The sequence below is a fragment of the Panicum virgatum genome, chromosome 2K (assembly GCF_016808335.1).
Source record: "Panicum virgatum strain AP13 chromosome 2K, P.virgatum_v5, whole genome shotgun sequence".
NCBI lineage: Eukaryota > Viridiplantae > Streptophyta > Magnoliopsida > Poales > Poaceae > Panicum > Panicum virgatum.
In genome coordinates this window covers 21,547,495-21,565,210 of record NC_053137.1, presented here as the reverse complement: position 1 = coordinate 21,565,210, position 17,716 = coordinate 21,547,495, and positions in this window count along the sequence as shown.

The following is a 17,716-nucleotide window of genomic DNA, read 5'->3' as shown; positions in this document are numbered from 1 at the left end:
GACACAATTGATGGAATACTTGGGCATACTGCACCACGGTACGAGTGCCCTGAGTTAAGGCCAAGAACTCGTTGAGCTTACGGTCAAGAAGCTCAGCTGTAATGATCTCGAAAAGCCAATTTGAACTCATTCCAATTCACCACATGATCAGCCGGTAGCATCCCGTGGTAATGATCCCACCACATACGAGCTGATCCGCGAAGCTGCTGCGCGGCGTAGCGAGTCTTGTTTGCTTCGGAACAAGGAGTAGTCAATAGCAAAAACTTGGACTCGATTGTGCGAATCCAAGCGTCCGCGTCCAGAGGCTCATCCGCTTTATTGAACAGCGGAGGCTGAGTGCTGAGGAAATCTTGGTAGCTCGCCTCTTGTGCGTGATGAGCATGATGCCCACCCCGAGGTTGTTGCTGAGCTTGAACCAGCTACCGCAAAATTTCCGTCTGGGCGGCAAGAACCTCAACGATACCCACTGGTGGAGGAGGTGGAGGTGGATCGCCATCCCCCCCGGCTCCAAAACCACTAGGGGTGCCTCGAGTTGATCCAACCATCTGAAATGTGAGTACTTTTGCATTAGGCTCAACATTATCATCATTTCAAACGGAATGTACACTCAAATGACATGGAGTAATGGGAACTGCTTAAATCATGTGGTGCAGCAAAACCAGTGATACGAAAACGCTCATAACTGGAGTTCTGTACATGATATAAACTTGATATTTTTACAATAGATAGACAATTTCATGAGCTACAACTTTGGTAGTCATCACAAAGTCAGATTTTCAGAGTAAGTTAGTCGAAAAATTCATTTACTCCTCCTCTGGTCTTTCTATTTTTCAGAAAACAGAGCTTCTGTAATTGGCAATTATCTCCCGTGTTACTGATCCGTTTGGGCTGAAATTTTGCGAGTATTTCCACGATGAAATTTGGAACAACTTTGGTATTCAACTCAGGAGCTAAATCCGAAAGGAAAAGAGGATAAAAATTCGAACTTGCTGCTGCCTTCAGCTTTTCACAGATCACTGCTAATTCACATTAGTAGCATTAGAGATTCATTACATCCATCATCCTCTCATTTCTACTTGGTTACTCCTAACCTCAATACTAAGGGGGTCACTCAACTCTAAGTTAGCCTAGTAGCCATGATCCAAAAGTAGGCTACACTAAGAGGAGTCTACAAAAGCTAAGAAAACAGCGCCTCGGTCTACATGTTGACCGATGCCTCACTCGCCGCAGGAGTGTGAACCTCAACCGGTGCGGGCTGCGGCGCCTGGTCCTCGGAGTCCATCTCTGAAATGCCCTCGATCTCCTGGGGCTCTTCCTCCTCGTCCACCTGCATCTCGTCGGGAGGTGCGTGAAGGGCATCCTGCGCGTGCTGTATCGCGTGGAGCTGCCCCTGGGCCTCGTCCAACTCAAGCTGCAGGTCGTGAAACTGGTCCTCCAAGAAGTTGATCGTAGCGTCACAATCCGACACTGTGTCCTGAAGCTCGTGAACCTGGCCGTGGAGCTGGGCGATAAGAGTAGCCCTGCTCTCAAGCTCGGTACTAGCCTCCTGAAGCTGCCCATCTCTCAGCTGAACCGCCAGGTGCAAGGCCTGAGCGTGGTCCACCAACTGAGCGACGGCGTAACTCTGGTAAGTGTGAAGTCTGTAAAGACCGTCCAAGCACATCGCTGCCGTCCGAAGTGCCCCGACCGGGTCAAGGGTAGCAACCACGTCCACGTGTGCCATCCGGTCGAGCCAAAGTGGGTCTGCCGGGTCAGGTGCAGGGAACAACCCGAACGCGGTCAAAACCACCTCCAGAGGGTGTGAAGAGCAAAAAGTGGTCATCGCCCTCATGGCGGTAAGCTCCCAAGTGTCCAGCAAGTAGTGACCGACCATCTGAGTCACGATCGGCTCCCATCCGTTGAGCGGGTGCTGCGGGATCACCATCGTCACACTGCAGCGATGAACTCCGTCCTCCACAAACTCATGGCCATCGTAAACCGGTGGCTGGAGGTAACCGGCTGCACTCAAAAGCTCCCACAGACAGCGGGGAAACCCGTCCCAGTGCAGGCAAGCGGAGTGCACGTGCCCCTGCGCGTCAACGACCAGCAGCTCTTCCATCTGACCCAACAAAAGACCGATGGATCAGCTGATGGTAACAAGAACTACTAACTCTGGAACAGTGAAAGAAATTGCCAAAACGATAGATAATTTGCTTCAAAAATTCTCAGAAATTCACACAAGATCCCTCTGATAATAAGGAACGATTCATCTAGTCATCACTAAGATCAATTCGGAATTTGTGGGGGTGATATGCTCAGGTATTCAGAGTGATGTCAACCAGGAAAACTGAGTGTCCAGAGAGGGTGTATTTTGACCATAACTCTAAAAACAGATGTCAAAAAATTTTCAAATTTTTATGGTAAGTTCATCACTTAGTTGTCGACAACTTTCATGTTGAACGATTTTTCGTTTGATCAACTTTTAAGGGTCGAAAATTTCCAGTTGTCTATACTGTTCCGAGTTATCAGTTTTATACAGTGTTGATCTAAAATCACAATTACCAAGTTAGAAGGCTTCAAAAATTTTCAAATTTTTACAACAGTTTGATAACTTAGAAAACATCGTTTCGTCTTACTACCCCAAGTTGATTTGAGTAACTTAACAGAAGGTTAAAATTCGTGGAAACCAAGTTGCAGACTTTCAGGATACCCCTTAGGATAGGGTTTTAGCTGATTTACTTGTGATTTCTCCAAAGATTTCTTTATTACCCTTTTGAGAATGAATGCAGAACCTATCCGTCCTCACCAAGGAAAAGAATTGCCAAGTAACCTTGGTCTTACGCAATGACTTTGGTGGCATACCTATTACGTCTCTCACTATATAGTTACTCGATATAACTAGATAGCCTAGAATTCGGTTTCGAGTTAGCGTACCTGCAGAAAATTTGACAAATATAAATTGAACCTTCCGTGCCAGCACTCACGAAAGCGTTCCCATACATTACCGGTCACTATAGAACCGGCATCCATACAATTACCGCTATATGGACAACGTTAAGCATACGTTATCGAAACAACGTATTGACTGAGTACCGTCTTTGACGGGGAATTGAATTCCAATTTCGAACCTTTACTCCCCATATATTCAACCGAAGTTGGTATATGGGCAGCAGCTCAAGTAGGCCACTGCTTGAGCTCCAGCGTTCGGCTCGCATCACCGACGGGAAGGTCAGACTCCCTCAGCTGACTGAGTAAGCATACCTTCGTGGCGATGATGTAGTTGCAGAATTTAAATTTCAGAATTTAAATACTGAAAGGTAATGTGCTGGAAGTTAGTCATACAAAATAAGCCACCTGATTATACCCATAAGATTCCCTAGGGCTTTACGTCCTAGACTTGTCCTTGGAGATCCTAAACTCTTTCAAAAACTTTAGTAGTTTGAAGTCAAGTTTTAAATTGTTGTTTTGAAAACCGAGGTTACCATCTCTGGTAGACAGTCTGCGAGCTCTGATGCCAGCTGTGGCGGAACCACCCAAACTAACTGGGCCCGGGTGCACTGATCTTTGTTGCTAAGCAACTCTGACCCAAATTGGCACTCACCGGTAGTTCCTCGAGTGAAGCCTCGATAAAAGCCACGCTATTCCAGGATCAGCAGACAACACTCACATGAAGGTGAGCCCAGAGATTACAACACAGAACAATTCATACATCTCAGAGTGATCGCAGCGGAAAAGATTAGAGAATCTTGATTGTTCCAATATGGTAACTATTTTGGTTGGGTGCCATCTTTTTACTGTGATCTTAAAATTCCATTAGTGATAACATATCCAAAAATCAAGGTCAGTTGATGAGCAGAACTTCATGAACATGCATAAGGTGGTTTTCTTATTCTTTCTGTGATTTGTTTCGCATTTTAGGAGTTCACTGGTATACACTGAAAAACTTGCAGAAACACCCTTAAACAAAAGGGAAAATTCGATTCATGCCACCACAACTCCGTGAAATTGGGTGTCATGTTGAAAATCATGCCACTCAATGTGGCATGATTTTCAACATGAGATCCAATTTCAAGAAATTGGAGTGGCATGGATCCAACTGACCCTAAACAAAAAAAACCATTTACAACCGGGTCCTTCGCCGGCCTTCTCTGCCGTGGCATCTTGCCGGTGGTGTTCTGCGGTGCAGGGCTTACCGGGGCTGCCACGGGGAGGCGCGTGGGAGAGAAGGGATCGAGGAACACCTACCCTGGTCGACGTTCGAGTGTTTGGTGCACGGTTTTGAGCTCGTCGGCGTTGATGGCGGGTCGGTTGTTCGGTTCGCCGGTGCTGGAGGTGAAGGAGGGCTCGGGGTAGGGAAACAAGGCGCGCACGAGCACCGCGTGAGCTCGTGGATGCTTTTGGGGTAGCTGTCGTGCTCGGTCTCCTTCGGAGCTGGCCGGTCCGCGGTGAGCCTGAGCTCGCCGGCGGCGGCGCAAAAGGGGAACGGCGTCGGGAGGAGGTTTGGGTTCGATTCCGCGCGCGTGGAGCGTGACTAGGAGGTGAAGAAGCTATTGCGGTGGTCGGAGGGGGCAATGTGGGGCTGGGCTAGCCGGTCCGCGAGAGCTGGATCTCGGCGGCCATGGCGGAGCGGCGGGAGGAGGAAGAAGGGGAAGAAGGGGCGCGACTGTGGAGTTCTGGGGGTCATTATAGGCCAAAGAGCTCCTGGGTGAGGAATGTAGTGACTGGGGGTGGTCGATTTGGGTCAGGGGTGACTCGACGGCGAGCGGGCGGAGGAGGCAGCGGCGCTGCGCCGGCCGGGGGTGTCGTGGCAGCTCGGGAAGGGGTCTGGGACACGTGTGCGCGCGAGGAGGTGCCAAGAGGCGGCCAGGTGGCGCTGAGGGACTCCCCGGGTCCATTTGGCCGTGGCGCGCGGTGGACGAAGTCCACCGGCGGCGTACGCTAGGCGGCGGCCGAAACAGAGTAAGCCGGGAGAGAGAGATGGAGATAGGGGCCCTTTTGCGATTTCTGAAAATTCCAGGGACCTTTCGGTAAACAAAAATTTTCTCCTATTTGGAGGGCTCAAATGGAAAAGTGTTAAATACCACTTTTGCATAACTTTTCAAGATCTACAACTTTCGTGTTATGCAAATTTTCATTTGAAACTCATATTTTGATCTGTTGGTACATTTGCATATTTGCACAAAATGACTTTAGTTTTATTCAGTTTTTGACTTGATTTTGGCTGAAGTTCAATTGAGCACATGTCAATTGAAATACCTCTCATGAGCCAACAAAAATTTTGTGCACATTTTTTAATTAAATTTTGAGTAGCTTTTCACTCCTTTTTCTTTTTCCTTTAATTTCTTTTGTATGATTTGTCTTTTATTTGATCCTTTCTCTTTGAATTAATTTCTCAAATTTTTCTTTTAACTTTAACTAAGGTACATTGATTGTATTTAAAAGTGCTAACACCTGAGGTGTCACAGTGGCGACATTGGGGCAATTGCGTCGGGTCGAAGCATATATCTCCAAGTTGTCGCAGCCGTCGGATGGTCTTCAATGTATCTTTTCCGGTTTTGCCCCTAAGGGTCTTCTAGTTTAATTTCAGCACTTAGGGGTATTTTAGTCTTTATGTGGGAGGCTTGGAGGATAAGAAAGGAGGGGAGGTCAGCAGAGAGGGGTGCTGCTTGCCCAGGGAACAGACGTGCGCGCCCTCTCCCTGCCTGCCGCCTCTCCTCTCCTCTCTCTATTCCTTCCTCTCTCTCTTCTCCAGGAGATGATCTAGGCCATCGATTTTTGAATCCTTGTACGAAGATTGATTGGGAAAGGAGGCCCACTCCTCCTTGTGCCCTCCGGGGTTTGAAATCGAATTTAGTTTTGTGTCTTTTGAAGCTTTTGGTGCTTGAATCCTCCAAGTTCTTGAGTTCTTTGTTCTCGAGGTTCTTCCACTTGTTGTTGTGGTTCTTGATGCTCTTTGGTGCAATCTGAATTGTCCTAATCAAGTGCTAAAACCCATATAGGTCGTGAGCCTTCAAGAACTCAGTTTTTAGAAAACCCCGAAAACCCCGTTCTTGGTCACTAAATCTGCGATTCCTCCCAAACCATGGAGTGATTCGTCAATTCCTTTCGTGGACGTGTTCACAAGTCCTTTGTGATCATGCCTACCAAGTTTGGTGAGGTTTGGACTTGATTTGATCGTTCGATCATCGAATTTTTCCTGGGTCGCAGGCTGGAAAACGCCCCTGGACTCTGCTTTTTGACAGCACCGGTTGAACCGATGCTTGAGTTCTAGGTCGTCGGATCAACCGGTGACTACAAGTTTCGGCTTCTAGGGTTTTTGGCGTCTCTGTTAGTTGCACCGGTACATTAGCCTCTACATGCATCGGTTCATCCGAAGTTACTACAGGTTTTGCAGTTTTGGCCGTTCAACCGACACATTCATTTTGCTCCACATCGGTTTAACCGGTGATTGACTCTCTGCTTTGACATTAAATGCACGTCGGTTAAACCGTCGAGGTGCCCTCTGCGCACGTCGGTTTAACCGGTGCTTACTGGTCGGTTTTGGGCTCCCTCTGGACAACTACACCGGCGATCCAATTCGTTTTTGTTGGATCATCCGATGTAGCACCACCGGTTGAACTGATGATTTGTTGAGATCCACGTCGGATCAATCGGTGCTAGTGTTCGCGTGCTGCAGGCTTTGTATCATCGGTTTAACCGATGCACTCAATTCTGTGAGCGTCGGATCAACTTGTGATATATACCTTGCTGTTTCTTGTGCTGTTTTCTCGTGTTTGCTTCCACGCTTGTTCACTCTTGTTCCTAGGGTTGTATTGTGTTAGTGTAGCTCTACTATAGCTACTCTGCACTTCACCTAGGACTCTTGGGTTGGGTGCGTAATTGGGATCAAGGCCGAACTTTCGTTTGCTAAATTTTTTTTGATCGGCTCCCATTCACCCCCCCCCCTCTGGTCGCATTTCTCGGTCCTACAATTGGTATTAGAGCTGGGTTGGTTTCTCTATAGCCTTCTCCGGTTCGAAACCGTTGTGCGACCATGGGTTCACCGGGCAAACCCCCAGTTTTCGATGGAACCGATTATGACTACTGGAAGGTGCGCATGCGTGGCTATCTCTTGAGTCTAGGTTCCGAAGTCTGGGAGATTTGTGTGGACCCTGAATATGTGAACCTTGCGGTCCGCATGACCGAACTTCAGGTCAGGAGAAACGAGGTCAATAGCAAGGTGTATAATGCTCTTATCGCCTGTCTCGCTCAACCAGAGTTCGATCGTGTCAGTGATCTTCTCACAGCCCGGGAGATTTGGGCACGGTTGGCCAATTTCCATGAGGGAACCAACCATATCAAGTCTGGGCTGTATGAGACTCACCGGCGGGAATATGAGAACTTTACTCAGTTGCCAGGTGAGAGCATCGACACCATGTTCAGTTGTTTCCAATCGATTGTGAACAAGGTGCATGCGAACCAGCCACAGGGCACCCAGACCTATTCCGATCATGAGAAGGCTATGAATCTTCTCTATGCTCTTAATCGCAAGGTCTGGGAGGTGAAGGTCCAGACTATCATAGAGTCTGCTGGCTATGAGAAGCTCAAGGCTTCGGAGGTGGAGAAGCTCTCTCGAGCTAAGATGGAAGGCAATCATGTTGATGCCTCCGCCTCCAAGTCGATGGCCCTGGTAGGCAACTCTGGAGCTAACTTTGACCCTTCTCTTGGAGGTTTTTGCTTGTCTTCTCTTGTGTCTATAATAGATGAGTAGCTAGAGGTGCTGGGAAACGAGGATCTTGCACTGATCATCCAGAAGTTCTAGCGCACCTTCAACAACAGACAAGCACGAGCGAAGACCTGCTTCAACTGCGGCAAGACCGGCCACTTCGCCGCCGAGTGTCCCAAGAAGAAGAGTTCCAGGGAAGAGGACGAACGCTCCAGGCACGAAGAGTACTGCGAGCACCGCCACAAGCACAAGAGTGGGCACTCCACAAGAAGAGTGGCGGACGCTCCAAGCGGCACCACGAGCGGAAGAAGAAGAACGTCGGCAAGTACAAGAGCAAGTAGGCGTTCGTCGCCCAGAGCAAGGATCACTCCTCCACCAGCCAGAGTTCGACATCATCGTCCTCATCCAGCTCCATTGACTCCGACTCACACCACCGCGGTGAGAAGAAGCGGAGCACCAAGAAGAAGGCCACGGAGGGCTTCACTGGCCTTTGCCTCCATGCTGGGAAGGCGGCCAGTTTCTGCCCCATGGCCATCGACTCCGACGCCGACAGGACTCCTTCCACCACGGCAGAGCCTGTACTTCAGCCAGAGCCAAGCTTTGAGGTACGTCCTGAGCACCCCACTCCGGAGGAGTTGGAGGATCTTTACACTGCTCTAGATAATCAGGACTTGATCATTAAGGATGCTAAGAGGCAGTTTAGAGCTTTGAGATAGGAGTTGAAGGAAGTTAAGCTAGCTCTAGAGATTGCTCAGTCTGCTCCTATTGTGGAGGATTGTGAGGAGGAAGATGAGTGCAGTCAGTGCATCGGTTTGATGTCTGACCTTTCTGAGCTCAGGAGTAAGTATGATGAGAACTTGCTTAAGCTCGAGGAGGGCAAGAAGGCCTTGGACGAGCTCAAGTCCCGGCCTACCCTATTGGGTGCTTGTAAGGAGTGCCCATTGCTTAGAGAAGAGCTTAAGGAGAAGAATGCTGCTTTGAGGAAGTTGGAGAAATCCGCAGTTGCTAGCTCTTGCTCTGCTGATTGTACTATGTGCCCAAGCCTGATCTCTGAACTTAAGGAGGCACGGAAGGACAAGACCCGGATGGAGGAGGAGAACTCCCACCTTCGGGAGATTCTTAGTTGGGTGTCCGCCCGCGAGCCTCAGTTGGGCATGATGGTTCAGCAGTTTAAGCGTCCTGACGGTGTTGGAGTTGGTTTTGCTTTCACTCCTGCTAACTTTGTCCAACCCTATGGCAAGATTGGTGAGATGCTTGAGCCGAGTGTGAGTGCACCTTCTTCTTCCACAGCTCCACCAGTTCCTAAGCCAGCACCAGTTAAAAATGGAATTCTCTCTGAGCCACCCAGAGCTCCACCTAAGAATCCAGTGTGGGTTCCCATGCCTAACCACCTCAAGAACCGACTAGATACACTCCCTCCTAGTGGTAAGCCTATTCCTAAGCCCAAGGTGAGAACTCAGCTCCCCAGAGTGCCTCAGAGAGCCCCAGCTCCTACACCACAACCTACACACAAGAGAGAGCCTTACCAGTGTGAGTGGTGTGGAAGGGATGGTCACTTGGCAGAGTTCTGCTTTCGAAGGTTGAGGTTTGAGCGCAGGCAGCCTGAGAGGCGCGCTCCGAAGGTGTTCCACCAGCCTACAGGAGGACACGCTTCAGCTCGATGTGGGCAGAGGCGGGATGCCAGGTCATGTCGTGTAGGTGGAGGAGGGGAGGCGGTGGTGGATACCGCGCTCCTGGTGGTGGTTTCACTGGCCCCATTCCACACCGTGCTTCCGGTGGTGGTCAGCGTGGCCGAGGCCTTGGTGGCAGAGGCGCACCACATTTTCCTCAGCGTGGTGATCGCCAGCCACAGCTTTCGTTTGAGGAGACTTACCCTGCTTTCGAGCAGATGGCACGACACTGGTTTGCTTCCTTCTGTGCTAACCCCAGTGTCGGGCCATTTGCCCGCTCTTTTTCCTCTTACTGAGCAGGACACTCGAGGCCTGGAGAACATATGGCTCATGGACTCCAGTTGTTCGCGCCACATGACCGGGAGTCACAGATGGTTCTCCAGCCTCACCCCGACGAAGGACAAGGAGTACATCGTCTTCGGGGATAACAGCAGAGGAAAGATACGTGGAGTTGGCGCTATTCGGATTTTTGACGACTTTACCCTGAGAGAGATTGCTCTTGTTGATAAACTTGGTTTTAGTCTGCTTTCTGTTTCGCAACTTCTTGATGATGGGTACGAGGTAAGCTTCAAGAGAGGTTGCTCGCGTGTTCTTGATTCCAGAGGAGATTTTGTTTGCAGCTTTGTTCCTCTTGGTCGTGTGTTTCGCATTGACTTCTCTGGATCTTCTTCTAGCACTTCTCACTGTCTGGTGACTGGTCAGTCCTCTGAGCTCTAGAAGTGGCATAGGAGACTTGGTCACTTGAGCTTTGATCTACTAGTTAGGCTCAGCTCACTTGATCTGATCCGAGGATTGCCCAAGCTCAAGATGGAAAAGGACCTTCTCTGTCACCCATGTCATCACGGGAAGATGGTTTCCCTTCCGCACCCACCTGTGAATCAGGTGATGACATCGCACCCAGGCGAGCTTCTTCATATGGACACCGTCGGTCCTGCTCGTGTGCGCTCTGTTGGTGGGAAGTGGTACATTCTTGTGATCGTGGACAACTTCTCTCGATACTCTTGGGTTTTCTTCTTGGAGACTAAGGATGAGGCTTTTCAGTACTTTCGAGACCTTGCCTTGAGGTTACAGAATGAGCTTCCACATGCCATGAGGGCTATTCGCAGTGACAATGGCTCTGAATTTAAGAATGCTCATTTTGATGACTTCTATCATGGCTTCGGTCTTGATCACCAGTACTCCTCTCCTTATGTTCCTCCACAGAATGGCGTGGTTGAACGCAAAAATCGGATCCTAGTGGAGATGGCCAGGATGACGCTCGATGAGCATAGGACTCCTAGGCATTTTTGGGCCGAGGCAGTCAACACTGCATGCTATGTTGCCAACCGCATCTTCCTTCGCTCATTCATGAAAAAGACTTCGTATGAGTTGCGGTTTGGTCGACAGCCTAGAGTGTCCCACCTGCGTGCTTTTGGTTGCAGATGCTTTGTTCTGAAGGAGGGAAATCTTAATAAGTTCGAGTCTAGGAGCTCTGATGGCATTCTTCTTGACTATGCTCTTCAATCTAGAGGCTATCGTGTTCTTATTCTTGAGACTAACCGGATCGTCGAAACTTGTAATGTAACCTTCGACGAGTGCACTCCTTCCTTGTCTGCTTCTGTGGAGTGTGCAGGTGACGATGAGTTTGGCCAGGACATCTTCGAGGATGAGGATGAGCCTGAAGCCTTTGAGGGTGATGGTGGTGTCCCTGCACCGGCTGTAGGACCACTTTCTAGGGTTTCGAGTTCTGACGACGATGGTGGCCCGCTCCCCACAGCTTCGACTATGGCCGATCCACGTCCAGCTCAAGGTTCTTCCTCCAGGACCCATGCTGAGGGCGGTGGCGAGGTGACTTCACCTCAGCGAGTACACCACCGAGCCCTGCGGGATCATCCTCCAGAGAGGATACTTGGGGACCTTCACCGAGGTGTTCAGACGCGGTCAAAGGTTACCTATATCGCTTTCTGGGCTCACTCTGCTTTTGTAGCCACCTTTGAGCCTAAAGATGTTGGACACGCTTTATCTGATTCTAACTGGGTCAATGCCATGCATGAGGAGCTAGAAAACTTTGAGCGAAACCAAGTCTGGGTCCTTGTAGAGCCTCCACCAGATTGCCACCCTATAGGTACCAAATGGCTTTTCAAGAACAAACAGGGTGAGGATGGGATGGTTGTGAGGAACAAGGCTAGCTTAGTAGCTCAGGGTTACAGCCAGTAAGAGGGGATAGATTATGAGGAGACCTTTGCACCTATAGCTCGTTTAGAGGCCATCCGGATCTTTTTAGCCTTTGCAGCTTCGAAGGGGTTCAAGCTATATCAGATGGATGTGAAGAGTGCCTTCTTGAATAGGTTCATAGAGGAGGTCTATGTGAAGCAACCTCCTGGCTTTGAGAATCCCAAGTTTCCAGACCGAGTCTTCAAGCTTCAGAAGGCTTTGTATGGTCTGAAACAAGCCCCTAGAGCCTGGTATGTGAGGTTGAGAGCCTTTTTGATTAAGCAGGGGTTTGTCATGGGTTCGGTAGATAAGACTTTGTTTCTCCTCAGGCGTGGCGCTGATTTTGTGTTGGTCCAGATTTACGTGGATGTTATTATCTTTGGTGGCTCCTCTCACTCTCTTGTTTCTAGTTTTTCTGATGACATGAGCAGGGAGTTTGAGATGTCGATGATGGGTGAGCTTCAGTTCTTCCTCGGGTTTCACATCAAGCAAACCCAGGATGGCACCTTTGTCCACCAGGCCAAGTACACCAAGGACATGCTCAAGAAGTTCGACTTCGGGGACCTCAGTCCCATGCCGACTGTAACACCCAGTTTATAAAAGGACATAAACCGAGCAATCATATATGTGCCAGGATCAAGTCACACGTATATACAACAGAATGAACAACATATCACAGCACATATCATGTAAAAAGATATAATAAGGCGAGTACGAATGTTATTTATTACATTAATGACAAAATGTCTGATACAGAGTATGCGGAAGCGTAGAATACAAATACGAAGAAACTCTCGGAAGCAGGGCGCCACAGGGACATCGACTGGGAGACGAACGCCTAGAAGTCCTCGTACTCCTGGTAGCTCCGAGTGAACTCCCTCGCGTCGGCAGGAACTGAGCAGCAGTAGAGTGTCCCCAAGAGGAAAAAGAGTTGAGTAGGCAAGAGTGAGTACACAACTTGTACTCAACAAGTATAACACAAACTATGAGGCTCTATGGTTGGCTGACTCAACTGCATTAGCTTTTAAGTCTTGGCAAAATTTTATTAAAACTAATTACTACAAGTTGGTGAATTACCATAAACCCAGTTACATAGTAATTAATCAAAATTAAATCATGTTACTACTGAGATCCAAACCGAACCAAGCCACCCGGGGAAACCTGCCTCGTCAAAGGAAGATAACCCCACTAATCAAAAGGAGGATCTGGGCCGCTCATGACCGTGAGCACGGCTAGTATACCAGTTTTACACTCTGCAGAGGTTTCACATCTTTACCCACAAGTCGTGAGCTACGCTAGTTGTTCATCACACTTCCTTAGGTGAGATGGCTAGCAAACTCACTATGAGGCCATTACAAAGAATCTTGTTGGTAAGGCGTAACCGCGAAGAGTTGGATCAGCGACGATGGGGCCCACCTCACGGGGGTACAAGCACAGGTGCGCAAACCAAGCATAGACCAGCCGGAGGAGCAAGGACCATTGAAGCTTACCACCCTTTGCCCCGCAGGTAAGTTACTCCAAACCAAAAAGACCTAATTAGTATGCCAAGACCATCCCATTCCAGTCTTGTGGTAGCGCTGTTGTCCCAGGTTGTCGCTCTATGAACCGGTCCTTATGGAGAGTGGCCAACCAAGCACTAAGCACCGTGCTGGCCCCCTAAACCATGTTTCTAACAAAACATATTTTAACGAGACGTGAACCGCTCAAGCCAACACAGAGGGCCACTCACATAATTAAGTTGCATATACCATTAATCAAATTAATTAAAAAGGACCAAGTGTGTTATAGCGCGGCACCTAGCACATCTAACCAAAATGCAACCCAAGGGATATATAAAGGATATAAAGTGGCTAGGAAAGTCCTTATAGGCATACAGTATTAAAATGCAGTATGAAAATGTATTTTTAATGATAGGTGGTGTTTATGTTATACTTGCCTTCCTCAAACTGCTCCGGCTGCTGCTCAAACTGCTTAGAAGATGGATGCTCCGGGTACTGGTACTGGGGCTCCTCAGATGGATCAACGTCTACTCACGAACACATGGCCAAAAACAATACACAACATAAACATACATGCAAACAATAGCAAAAACTAAGAAACAGTACATCAATACATAAAAACAGCACACTAAACTAGTCTAAAACTATTCTACGCGTTACAACGATCGCGTGGACATAAAGAACGCCTAAAACAGAGCTAGAACACGAAAACTAGGCCTAAAACAAGGTCCAGGGGCTTTTCTGCAAGAAAAACTAAGTTTTTGGGTGTTTTCTGCAAAAACCGAGGGCCTAAACATAATAAAACCTTAGATCCAGGGGCTAACATACAAAAACAGTAGGTCTGGACCGTGGTTCTATATTTAAAAAAGCTCAGGGGGCTGGGCGCTAAATTTTGGACTAAACAGCAAATATTTTTGAAAAGAGATGGACTGCGGGTTGATATCAAGAAAGCCGGGGGTCTCTTTAGAAAAAGAGCCAGGCCGAACCGGTATGATTGGATCTGGACCGCCGGACCTGGATCTGAGGGTTAGGATTCGATGGGTTTTAGATCTAATCTTGCACGTGGGTTTTAGATCAGACGGCCGGGGTGACTCGTGGGCAACGGCGGCGGCGGAACATGCTGGAACTCTCTGTACCGCGGCGGCGCGCGATGGGGTTCGCCGGAGTTTGCCAAATCCGGAACTCCGGGGGTCAAATCAAGCAGAGCTTTGGCCTGGGATGGTCAGCGCGATACGCGTAAACCACCTGAGCACAGAGCGGGGCATGGAGGTGCGCGGAGAATGGGTGCAAAGGGCGCGTGGAGTAAGTGTAGGGCAAGAGCACCCTAAAACTAGGGTCGCGTGGGGTTGGGGAGCACCGCAAGGCATCCGCCATGGCGGAGCTGCGGTGGTGAGGCGCCGGCGTGCGGTGCCTGGCCAACGGAGTGGCCTACGGCCTAATTAGCTTAGCGCAAAAGTAGGCATGGGGCTCTGGGGTGCTCACCGAGCTCGGATTCGAAGGAGATGGCCGGGCGAAGTTGATGGCGACGCTGACCGGCGGCGGAGCGGGGGCAGTGATCGCGGGCGGGGTTCGGCGGCGATTCTCCGGGCGCCTGGACTCCGCGGGTCGGCTCGTGGTGCTCCTGTGATGGTGCCACGTGGTCTGGGAGGTCCGGGAGTGGCCGGCGGCGAGGAAAATTCGGCGGCGCAGAGACTCACCGGAGTTGATGTCCAGAGCGATTCCGGCGATGGCGTGGTCCGGGGCCAGGGCAAAACGCTCGGAGAGCCTCCTGGGCTAGAGGCGGAGCTTTTCAGCGGCTCCAGTGGGGCTTGGGCGCGGTGGAGCATTGTGCCGGTGGCGGTGCAGAGCAGGGACGTGGCGGAGCAAGCTAGGTTCGGCGGCTAGGGTTTTCGACTGCGGGATGTGAGGAGGAGGGGAGGCACGGGGCTCCTATTTGTTGGGTGGCTGGGTGCCTTGGTGTGCGCGCCCGAGATTGGAAAGCCGGTGAGATTGCGGCCGGGGATCTCGGGGGTGATTGGCGTTGGCTGTTGCCCGGTGCGGTTGCGGTGGAGAAGACGGGGCCGACAAGCGGGCCCCGCTGGTAAGCGAACAAGGGAGGGTGCACGCAGCAGCTGGCTGGGCGAGCGCGTGAGGGGGTGCTGGTCCAGGGAGGGAGAAGGGCGCGCGTGGGATCGCTGGGCTGCGGGGTGAGCGGAGAGAGGGAGCTGGGCCTAGCGCTGGGCCGCGCGTGCGAGGGAAAAGAGAGCTGGGCTGGGGTGTTAGCATTTGGGCCGGGGAAAAGGGAAGCGGGCCGCAGGGAAAGAGGTTGTGGGTTTACTGGGTTTTGGGTTTCTTTCTATTTCTCCTTTTCTATTTCTAATTCAAACGAACACACAACTACGTGAATTCAAATTCAAATTTGAATTCACAACTAGCACTCAAACAAATAAAATAATGCACCAGCATGAATGCAACACCAACAATTAAACCTATGATAAAATTCTAATTACTTGAGGAACAAAATTGGATTATATGCCATACTAAACACAATAAACCTTAGAAATTTAAATAAAGCCAATTAAATTTATTATAAAATGCTGGAATTTAAATTATGGTGTTACAGACCCTACCCCCTTAAAGAAATCTCGTCCCCGAGATTTAGCTGGGCTGGCTAGCAAAGAGATCTGGATATGTCTTCCTCAGCTCATCTTCTCGCTCCCATGTAGCCTCAGCTTCACTGTGGTGACTCCACTGAACTCTGCACATCTTGATCCGCTTGTTCCGAGTAACCCTTTCTGATGTCTCCAGAATCTTCACCGGATGCTCAGTATAAGTCAGATCTTCATGCACATCTACTCCATCCAGTGGTGCCTGCTCCTCAGGTACTCGCAGACACTTCTTCAGCTGAGAAATATGGAAGACATCATGAACTCCGGAGAGACTAGTAGGCAACTCCAGGCGATAGGCAACTTCGCCTTTCCTCTCTAGCACCTTGAATGGACCAATATACCGAGGTGCTAGCTTCCCCTTGGCATTAAACCTGCGCTCTCATCGGAGACACCTTCAGGTATACATAATCACCAACACTGAAAGTCAGGTCTCTCCATTTGCCATCTGCATAGCTCTTTTGCCTACTCTGTGCAATCCTCAGATTCTCCCGCACAGCTTGTACCATCTGCTCTGCATCTTCTATAATGTCAGGGCCAAAGAGCTGCTTCTCACCAATCTGATCCCAATAGAGAGGAGTCCTGCACTTCCTGCCATACAATGCCGCAAAGGGGGACTTCTTCAGACTGGCCTGGTAGCTGTTGTTATAGGAGAACTCAGCGTACGACAGGCACTTATCCCAACTAGTACCATACTGAATAGCACAAGCTCTCAGCATATCCTCCAACACCTAGTTGGTCCTCTCTGTCTGCCCATCTGTCTGAGGATGATAAGCGGTACTGAAGCGCAGCTTCGTATCCAACGAATCATGGAGCTGCTCCCAGAACCGTGAAGTGAACTGAGATCCTCTGTCTGATATGATCTTCTTGGGCACACCATGCAAACAGACAATCCGAGAGATGTACAACTCTGCAATGTCTAGCACCGGAGTAAGTAGTGTTCACTGGAATGAAGTGAGCAACCTTCGTCAGACGATCCACTACTACCCATATGGAGTTGTACCCTTTCTGAGTACGAGGCAATCCAACGATGAAGTCCATAGTGATTTCCTCCCATTTCACTCTGGAATCTTCAAAGCCTGTAACAGACCCGCTGGCCTCTGATGCTCAGCCTTGACACGCTGACAGGTGTCACAAATAGCCACAGTACTCTGCCACTGAACGCTTCATCCCATACCACCAGAAACGTTCCTTGAGATCATAATACATCTTCGTGCTGCCTGGATGAATAGAATAAGCTGTATCATGAGCCTCACTCAGAATCAACTTCCGGAGATCCTTCACATCTGGCACACAGATCCGGTTCATGTACCACAAGGTACCCTGATCATCCTCTCTGAAATGGGGAGCCTTGCCCTTCTTGAGCAACTCACGGATCTCCTGCAGTTTCTCATCTTCTTTCTGATGCTGCCTGATCTCTGCCTCTAGAGTGGGTACTGCCTCGAATGTTGCACTCGAAGTATGATGCAAGAAACCCAGACTCAACTGCTCAAACTCCTCGCATAACTCTGGAGCCATCTGGAAAGCAACGGCAATGTTGACATAGTTTCTTCTACTCAGAGCATCTGCCACAACATTGGCCTTACCCAGATGATAGTGAATCTCCAGGTCATAGTCCTTGACCAACTCTAACCATCTCCTCGGCCGCATGTTTAGCTCATTCTGCGTGAATATATACTTGAGGCTCTTGTGATCAGTGTAGATATCACACTGCTGCCCATACAATTAATGCCTCCAAATCTTTAGAGCATGCACAACTGCAGTTAACTCAAGATCATGAGTGGGATAGTTCAGCTCATGCCGACGTAACTGCCGTGAAGCATAAGCAATCACTCTACCCTCCTACACCAGAACACAACCAAGACCATCCTTCGAAGCATCACAGTACACTGTGAACCTCTTGCTCTGGTCTGGCAGAGTAAGGACTGGCGCCGAAGTCAACCTCTTCTTCAGCTCATCAAAAGGCCATCTGACGCTCATCTGTCCATATGAATGCCGCATTCTTCTCTAACAAGGAAGTCAAAG